Source organism: Giraffa tippelskirchi, chromosome 1, assembly GCF_054371585.1.
Source record: "Giraffa tippelskirchi isolate mGirTip1 chromosome 1, T2T-mGirTip1v1.2.pri, whole genome shotgun sequence".
In the NCBI taxonomy this organism is placed as follows: Eukaryota; Metazoa; Chordata; class Mammalia; order Artiodactyla; family Giraffidae; genus Giraffa; species Giraffa tippelskirchi.
In genome coordinates, this window is record NC_137275.1 from 20,165,214 (window position 1) to 20,175,296 (window position 10,083).

The following is a 10,083-nucleotide window of genomic DNA, read 5'->3' on the forward strand; positions in this document are numbered from 1 at the left end:
ATGCCTAAAGTATACAATGTACTTCTAGGGAACGTAGCTGGAGTTCCAATACTTTGGCCACCTGACGCAAAGAGCCGACTCACTGGAAAAGACCCTGAAGCTGGGAAAGGTTGAGGGCATGAAGAAGGGGGTGACAAAGGATGAGATGGTTGGATGGCATCACTGATTCAATGGACATGAGTTTGAGCAAACCCCAAGAGATAGTGAAGGGCAGAGAAGCCTGGCATACTTCAGTCCATGGGGTCACAAAAAGTCAGACATGACTTAGCGACTGAACAACAACAATGGAATGTACTACAGTGTGGCATCTCAATATATATATTTTTTATGAGAAAGTAGGATTTATTGGTGGACATGAGTAAGGAGGGGACAGCTCCAAGACTCTCATGAGTGCAGGGCCTGCCATTTGTCCAGGGGGCCACCATTAGGGTTGTATATAAAATATGTGACCCCCCCCCCAGCCATCCGGAATGTGCCGCTTTTCTGTCATGTTTTCACATTCATCTGCACTAAACTTAGTAAATGCCCATTTCTTGAAGATGTGAATCCAAGATGTGGTGGCTGGGGAACTTAGACTTGGCCCCTAGGAGGGTCTCAATCACAGGCTCCTTGTTCTGCATCTCAGTGGGGATGGACATTATGACTTGGCCAATGTGGACCCTGGCCAGTGTGCCCCGGGGCTTTCCAGGGGCACTGTGCATACCTGTCTGGAGCTTAGATTGGAAACAGCATGCCAGTCATGAAAGTCCACTGGAAAGAGTTGTATCCAAGGTCACTGAGGGCAGCCTGCACAGGCAATGGGCTGCATACGCTACCAAGGGGCTGTTGTTTGCAGACATTGGACACTGGGCCCCCACGGGGAAAAGAGCACAGTCAGCTTAACTGGATGCAGTGGTGTGCGTGCGTGCATAGCTGCCTAGGTGTGTCTGACTCTTTGTGATCCCACGGACAGTAGCCCACCAGACTCCTCTGCCCATGGGATTCTCCAGGTAAAGAATACTGGAGTGGGTAGCCATTTCCTTCTCCAAGGGATCTTACTGACCCAGAGATAGAACCCTTGTCTCTTGCATCTCCTGCATTGGCAGGTGGATTTTTTAACACTGTGCCACCTGGGAAGCTCAGCTGCAGTGGCATCTCAATTTAAAAGAAGAAGACGCAGAGGAGGAGGAAGGGGAAGAAATCCCACAAGCTAAATTAATAAAATTGTTTGGTTACATAATACTTAGGTTTGCCTAAATGTGTTTGTGTTTAAGCACTATTTGTCATCAAGTACAGAAGGATCTTCTCATAGCAGCTATTGATTTTATGGACTCAGTACCCTGTACGTCTCCTGTGTCTGGTATCAGGAGCAACTACAAGTAATGTTGGTCCCATGGATCACAATTGTTAAGTTCCTGAGTGAAGTGTGAATTCAGTCCCTTTGTCTGTGGCATAAAGAGTTTTACTATGTCTGTCACTTAAAAACATTCAGCTCACAAAAGCTATCGCTAGCAAAGGGTCCAACAAGGTAGGTGAAAAACAGATCGATTCAATTCCTCTGAGATCCACATCAACAAGTTATGGGCTGACAGGTAAATATTGACTAAAGCAGACCTGAGAGCTGAGGGGAGGCAGATGTGCAGAAGAAAATCTCTTCCTCCTTTCTGGGGCTAAGTCTACCGTTTTTAGTTTTCTTAAAGATGAAAGACTGTTGGAAGTCAGGCATTACACGGCATCGTGCCCCCTTTCACCTCTGTAGCAAACATAACTAATTCTGTCACCTGCCTGAGGGTGGTATCGCAGGAACTCAGGAAAATAGAGAGGAAAATCAGGGAGTGTGGTATAGTGGTTATAACATGTTATAACAACGACGAGAGTGGAATAACTGGCCAGAGGTGACTAGAGATACATGGATCTTAGTAAATATCTTTTTCTATTTGATTAAAAAAATTTTATTGGAGTATAATTGCTTTACAATGTTGTGTCCGTTTCTGCTGTATAGCAAAGTGAATCAGCTATAGAGACACATCAATAACCTCAGATATGCAGATGACACCCCTTATGGCAGAAATTGAAGAGGAACTGAAGAGTCTCTCGATGAAAGTGAAAGAGGAGACTGAAAAAGCTGGCTTAAAACTCAACATTCAAAAAATTAAGATCATGGCATCCTTTCCCATCACTTAATGGCAAATAGATGGGAAACAATGGAAACAGTGACAGACTTTATTTTCTTGGGCTCCAAAATCACTGCAGATGGTGACTGTGGCCATGAAATTAAAAGGCTCTTGCTTCTTGGAAGAAAAGCTATGACCAATCTAGACACCATATTAAAAAGCAGAGACGTTACTTTGCAGACAAAGGTCTGTCTAGTCAAAGCTATGGCTTTTCCAGTAGTCATATATGGATGTGAAAGTTGGACCATAAAGAAAGCTGAGCACCAAAGAATTGATGCTTTTGAATTGTGGTGTTGGAGAAGACTCTTTCGAGTCCCTTGAACAGCAAGGAGATCAAGCCAGTCAATCCTAAAGGAAATCAGTCCTGAATATTCATCGGAAAGACTGATGTTGAAGCTGAAACTTCAATACTTTGGCCACCTGATGGGAAGAACTGACTCATTGGAAAAGACCCTGATGCTGGGAAACATTGAAGGCAGGAGAAGAGGGTGACAAAGGTTGAGATGGTTGGATGGCATCACCGACTCAATGGACATGAGTTTGAGCAAGCTCTGGGAGTTGGCGATGGACAGAGAAGCCTGGCATGCTGCAGTCCATGGGGTTGCAAAGAGTCGGACACGACTTAGCGACTAAACAACAACAATCTTACCTCAGTTGAATTGAGGGGCTGGGCCCAGGTGAAGTGATGCCACAGAAAAGGAGCTGCTATGTCATTCCCCCAACCCCCAACCCCCACCATGGATGCCTCCATACAAATGGAGTCTTGATTGATAGGGTCAATGGAAGTCCCTTGCTGGGAATCTAATATCTTTCAGAAGCACTTTGTCAAGCATTAGTGAAGGTAAGTGTTGGTATCATCGGTTAGAAAAGCTGAGCCAGAGGAGACTGAATCATTGGACTCTCGACCACTTCCTGGGTCAGGGGTCACAGGGAGTTGCTTGGATCTAAGTTCAGTCCTTAGGAGTCTGAGTTCAAATTTCAGATCCTTCAATCTGTTTACTAGACAGTAAACTGAGGAGAGGAGAGACCATGAGAAAAGAGGTAAGAAAGAGCATGAGTTTAGAGTCAGACACAGCTGGGCAGAAAGCCTACCCTTTAATAGCTATGTGATCTTGAAAATGTCCCTTAACCCCCCTGCCTCAGCCTCCTCAATGGCAAACTGAACATAAGAAGTCACAGTAGAAACATCCTAACAATTAGATGAGATAACATAGATAAAAGATTTAGCACAGACAGTGGCCCACAATAAAAGCAAATGGAATTATTACTTATTTATCTTATACCTAATAGAGTGTCTAGAATATTGGGGATATACAATAATTACGTGTTGAATTTAATTGAATCCTGATATTTCACTGGGCACACTCAGTAAGCTTAGAGAAGTGGTAGAGGTTTAATACAAGGTTCTAGACCTGCTTAGGGTCAATCTAGAGTAATGAGAGCTGTCACTTGCTCCATTAAGTGAGATAGCTAATGGGCTGTGAGTCATCAGGGTTTAATGTGTTTGCTTTTTAGACAGACAAGTGGAACTCTGAACTGAAAGCAGGAGTAACCTGAGGGCAAGATGCTGGCTGGGATTGGTGGCCAGGATTCCTGCTGCCAAGGATATGCAAGCTCCCCCATTTGCTAGAAAGTGAACTTCCAACTCCTGGCACAGTGACAGGAGGGCAGAGACCACACAGCTGGGCTGGGTCCACCCAGGACTCAGTCTCTTATGCCCATTCCTCTCTGCTCTTCTAGATATAGTACTTTCTTATCTTTAAAATAGCCAAACAGCCTATTTAAAAACAGTTAAATTACTTCTTATTAGGTAAATGCCACAATCTGAAAGGACAAAAATCAACTGCCAATAAGAGAATAAATAAAACAACTTAACTAAAAGAACTTACAAGGAGTTTTCTTAAGAGAAAAAGACAGACCAATCATCCAGTCAATGAGTTATTGCCTTCTGTGTGCTAAGAGCTGTGAATATGCATTTCATAGGTTAAGTGGAAAATGACTAAGTAGACAATTGTTCAGTCGCTCATTTGAGTCTGACTCTTTGCGACCCCATGGACTGCAGCACATCAGGCCTCCCTGTCCTTCACCATCTCCCGGAGCTTGCTCAAACCCATGTCCATCGAGTCGGTGATGCCATCCAACCATCTCATCCTCTGCCGTCCCCTTCTCCTCCTACCCTCAGTCTTTCCCAGCATCAGGGTCTTTTCTAATGATTCAGCTCTTCTCATCAGGTGGCCAAAGTATTGGAGCTTCACCTTTAGGATCAGTCCCTCCAATGAATATTTAGGGTTGATTTCCTACAGTCTAAGAATTTAGAGGAGGGAGGGATAGTAGGTCAAGAGGTGAACATAGTAAGTGGTCTACTTCAGTTGTGTTTTCCTGCTTCCCCATTCATTCCACACCCCAGTTGGTCCACAGGCTTTGTCTTGGAGAGCCAGGATGGAAGTAAGGAAACAGCCAGTGAATGAGGACTCTTGACCCCTCGTCCAGAGCTCACTTACCATCTTGGCTGACTCCCCTGTTCCCTGGAGTGGGGCTGGGGGAGGTTTGCACAGCCTTTTCGGACAAGAGAGGACTTGACATGAGTTTTAAAGGATGGATAGACTTTGGAAAAGTAGGAAGCTAGGAAAAGTTATTCCAGCTAGGGGAAAGGAAATAAGTAAGTGAAATAGGAAAAGTGGGAAAATAAAAGATACATCAGAATGAAACACTGAAGAAGTATTATTAACTGTTTCCCTTGGGCAGGATCCAGTTATGGGGATGGTCCCCATCATGGTCTTTGTCCTCAAGATGCTGCATATGAGGGATATGCATGTGAGAGATTTTCATCAGCTCTTTTCCTCATGGCTTGCTTTTGTCTGCACATGGTCCGGCCACTTAAGATTGTTCTCTTGCTCTCTGTACATCCTTTCCCTGGTAACTGATGAGCCAACCTGACATCAGTTCCTCCCAGTTGCCAATCCATGCCCCCAACCCTCTGCTGCATATACAGTAGGGTGTCACTTTAGGACCTTGCTTCAGACATGTGAGCTCCTCCATCCATTAAACCATTGATGTCTTTGTCACTGACTCTGGGCTCTTTCTTAGGTCTTAAAGTTGGGCAAGCATACGGCTTGTAAGCCTGCAGTGTGCAGCCCAACACTCTGGGATCCATGCTGGTTCCCTTCTTGCACTTTTGGTCAGAAGCACTTCTGATTATAAGATGCCCTTAGGTTTGGTGTTGCTTTCATTCATAAAGGACGAAGACATGAAAAGAGTTCACTATGAAGAAGAAAAGGAAAAGAGTGTTAAGAGAAGAAGAGCACTTTCACACTAGTATTTCTGCAGGTAGCTCCCTTTCTCTCTTCCTAACATTTCCATCCTCTAATTGATGCCTTTGTGTTTCCTTGAGGCTATGACTTTGGTTTCAGTGAGTAGACTCAGGAAAGGTGTAATGTGTTCAGGTCAGATGCATAATGATTCCATGAACTAAGAAATAAACTATGCTCCAAATTATTTTATTATACCTAATTTCATTTTGGTCACCCAATTCCAAAATGTGTGTGGGAGTTGGGGTGGGAGGGGGCTCCACACACCTCCCAAAATGATGCTCCCAGACGTCAGCCAGATGTCCTACAATTCAAGTCAGTTCTAACACTGTCTACCAGGAGATTGAAGCTGGTGCTCCAATACTTTGGCCACCTGATGAGAAGAGCCGACTCATTGGAAAAGACTCTGATGCTGGGAAAAATTGAAGACAGGCGGAGAAGGGGACGACAGAGGATGAGGTGGTTGGTTGGTATCACCGACTCAATGGACAAGAGTTTGAGCAAGCTCTGGGAGATGGTGAAGGACAGGGAAGCCTGGCATGCTGTAGTCCATGGGTTTGCAAAGAGTCGGACATAACTTAGTGACTGAACAATCGAGAGATGACATCCAATACCACAGTGCTAAGTTCCATAAGACTCCACTTTAGTCACAAACGCAAACCCAGGCTATTACCTGTGTTTCTGATGACCGGTTATAAATCAGAGGTTCCCATAATCCTGTCCTTGGGTTCAATTAATCTGTTGGAGTGGCTTATAAAACTCAGGAAACCCATTTACTAAGACCACTCATTATATACAAAGGGTATTAAAAGATACAGATGAACATTCGGATGGAAGAGAGGCAGAGGGCAAGCGCTCCGGTGCCCTATCCAGCATCATCCCTCACTTCTGTGTGTTCTCAACCTTCTTTACGGTCCAACTCTCACATCTGTACGTGGCTCCTGAAAATTGGCTTCTCTTTTTTGTCTTGGCAAGGTTGTCTCTGCATTTCAGTCAACACTGGTCCCTCTATCCAGACAGTTTTTCCAACTCTGCTTTCATATCTTGTCAACACTGGTTTAAGGTGGAGTCACTAGCTGCCTTGATGGTATAATTTGAAAGATGCTGAGAAGTTTGTCCTAGACAAAAGCACTATTTTGTGGGCTTTCATAGAGATTCTTTTCTTTGGGTTAAGGCATTATCATTAGATAGTGTTCAATATATGCTTCACAGAATGTGTATGTTAGTTACTCAGTCATGTCCCTCTCTCTGCAACCCCATGGACTGTAGTCTCTCCAGGCTCCTCTGTCCATGAAATTCTCCAGGTAAGAATATGGAGTGGGTTGCCATTCCCTTCTTGGGGGGATCTTCTTGACCCAGGGACCGAATCCAGGTCTCCTGCATTGAAGGCAGAGTCTTTACCATTTGAGTCACCAGGGAATACCTCTTTCTCCACTATTAACTTAGAAAATGCATTTATTGGCATATTTCAAACGTGTGGTTATCTGAGGATAAGATTTGAAATGGGAGAAGGGGAGGGAGAAAGAGTAGAAGGATGTGTTCAAGACGCTGGTATGCTAGTGTAGATTTAGCCACCAACTGGATCTCCAGGGAGGAAGTAAAAGTCCTGATCTATAGCACGGGCCAATTTCCATGCTGTAAACACTCCCACCATGGTTGATTGCAAGCTTCAATGTGGTCACTGAACATGGAGTTGGGAAGAGATCCACAAGGTCAGCTCACATGGGCAGGCAGGAGTTTGGGTCCAATGCACCCTTGGGACAAGTGGGGGAATCTTTATGAGAACCCAGAAAAATAGATGAGACATAGGGGAACCTGGGAAAGTTCTCCAAGCAGACAGAAAGTTACAGAGTGCGGAGAGGAGAAGCGAAGGCTCTGCGGCTTCCTCGGGTCTGGGGAGGAGCACCATGCTGAAGGAATGTGCTTTCTGCCTCAGGTTAGGCCTTCAACCTATTTCTCTTTCCCAGCTTTTCAAATATAATGGACACAGAGGTGCAATCTCACCATATTTTTTTTAATTAAAACAATTTATGGAGCATATTCATGACTTCATAGTTCGATGGAGAGTGGTTTCTTTCTCCAACTAACATGTAGAATTGAGCTATTGTAAATCCGTGTTCAGTTACCTCCACACCCATGGCAGATATGCAAGTGTATCCAGCTTTTGATCAAATAAATGAGAAGATTCTCATATTTATGTTACTCTTGAGTAGATATCCCCCAGTATTTGTGAGGAAAAGGCAGATGCCCAAGTACAAATTAAGTCCAAGAAAAAAATTATGTCATGTTTACCTTATTAGCAGTTATTCTTTATTAGAGGATGTCTGCTATGCTTTGCCCTTCAAACAAGGAGTCACCAGGAGGCTTATGAGGTGCCAAGCATTTCATACTTTTGAGAAAAATAATGAAACAGTACTTGAAATAGGCATTTTAGACTCTAAAGAAAGAATAAAATTTCCTAGAAAGAGATGTGGGCTAAAGGCCGCCTTTGGGATTTTTTCCCTAATTATTTCTAATTGGTTATCTCTTGATGGTATATGTGTCTCACATCAGCCACTTAATTTCCCCCCTGTGATCAGGCCCTCTGTCATCAAAAGTTAGGATCCTCATCAGAAAGAAACTGAAACCTTCTTTTTTTATAATGACATGCATGCGTGTATGCATGCTCCGTCACCTTGGTCATGTCCAGCTCTTTGTGACCCCATGGACTGTAGCTCACCAGGCTCCTCAGTCCATGGGATTCTCTAGGCAAGAATATGGAGTGGGATGCCATGCCCTCCTCCAGAGGATCTTCCAAACAGAGGGATTGAATCTGCATCTCCTGTGCCTCCTGCATTGCAGGCAGATTTTTTACCTCTGAGCCACTGGCGAAGCCCCTTATAATGACACAGTGGGTATTAAAAAAATAATAATAATAAAGGATTTTAAGCAAGAGAGTTAAAGAAGTATAATATAATCTCTTTACCATTTTTAAACAGAAAAGGGATTTTAAATCTATAAATTTATGATTCTACATGAAACTGACATATGGGCTCAGATTCAGAAGAATAGTTTTTGTCAGGTTTTTCTCATTTAATGCTTTTCCTGTCCTTCCAGCTCTCTCTTCTATCCCAGAAGAGGAGGATCTCAGTCTCAGGAGGGGCTCACAGGCCACAGACAGTCAGTGAATAAATGCTCTCCTGCACCTTTGCTTTTACTGGAATGATTTGTTGGTTTCACAGTCATTCAGACCCATCAAAAATGTTTGTTGAACTTAGAAAAATGTCAGGGTTTGGATGGGTCTTGAAAATAATTGTGACAGCTTTTCTTCCCCTTTGGTTTTGCTTCTTTAACAAAATGTCATGCCCCAATGGCCATTTAATAGAAAAACAAACAAGCAATAATACACCCTGACATATAAATTCTGGTGTTTGTGTGTGTGTGTGTGTGTGTGTGTTAGTTGCTCAGTCATGTCCAACTCTTTGCGGCCCCATGGACTGAAGCCTGTCAGACTCCTCTGTCCAAGGAATTTTCTAAGCAAGAATACTGGAGTGGGTAGCCATTCCCTTCTCCAGGGGCTCTTCCCCACCTGGGGTTCAAACCCGGGTCTCCCACATTGCAGGCAGATTCTTTACCATCTGAGCCACCAAGGAAGCCCATAAATTCTGGTGGAATCCCTAATTTGCAGTTTTGTGTTCACCTGAGTAAATCTTTGTTTAGTTCATGCAAGTACAGAAAATTGGACTAGGGGTTCTCAACACATAAAATACATTAATTTATGAAGAAGTAAAACTAATTATTACAAATATCAGAGACAGGTGGATATCTTCTTTTCTTTAAGTAGATAAATATTTGAAGATATGTTTAAATACATATATACATAGATTTCCAGCCATATGAGTTTTTTTTTTTTTTTTTAAAGTTTTTGTTGGCTGTTTCGGTAAGCACTCCTTAGCCCCAGTTTGCAAGCTGAATGACTTCCCGGTCCTCCACCTGGAAATTTTTGTCAATTCTTTTGAACTGTATTGTTCCTTGTAACTCTTCAATTGTGCATGCCTTATGACAACACAGCCAATCTTTCCCCATGATGGCTGACTTCTAAATTGTTAAGGTTAAAAAATTAAAAAGGGAAATTCCCTGGCAGTCCAGTGGCTAAGACTCCACCCTTCCAATGCAGGGGGCTGAGGTTCAATCCCTAGTTGGGGAACTAAGATTCGACATGCTGTGTGGCACAGTCAAAAATATATGCTAAATTGTTAAGGTTTCTAACCCTATGACTAGGTGAGGAATACACAAACTTCCCAGAAGGGCAGTGTTGACTATTCGGGTTTGCCTCTTTGAGCTGGGGTCAGTGTTTTATATTTCTCTTTCTTCCCAGACCACTTCTGTCTCCCTCCTCAAGTAACTAACCATCTCAGCCATGAAGTCTGTATGCCTCCAAAGTGTTTATGGGGCTCCTGCACCTGAGAATTTGATAAGGAATTCCTGCTGTGATAAAAAGTGCTCTTAGGTCAAATGTGTAGTGGTAAAATTAATTGTTCTGAGACTGTGTGTCTCAAGCCCTCTATAAAAGCCATATTATTTACTGCCTGGGATACCACCTGTGTAAGGCAGCTGTCTCAACCATTTTGCACACACATCCA

General features: G+C 43.4%; 1 non-coding gene across 1 annotated transcript; it reads right to left on the reverse strand.

The window, feature by feature from the left end:
- Nucleotides 1-758: 758 nt before the first annotated feature.
- Nucleotides 759-892, reverse strand: LOC145521798 (small nucleolar RNA SNORA70). The gene has a single exon (XR_014065704.1). It is a non-coding gene; the product is annotated as a small nucleolar RNA SNORA70 (small nucleolar RNA).
- Nucleotides 893-10,083: the final 9,191 nt, after the last annotated feature.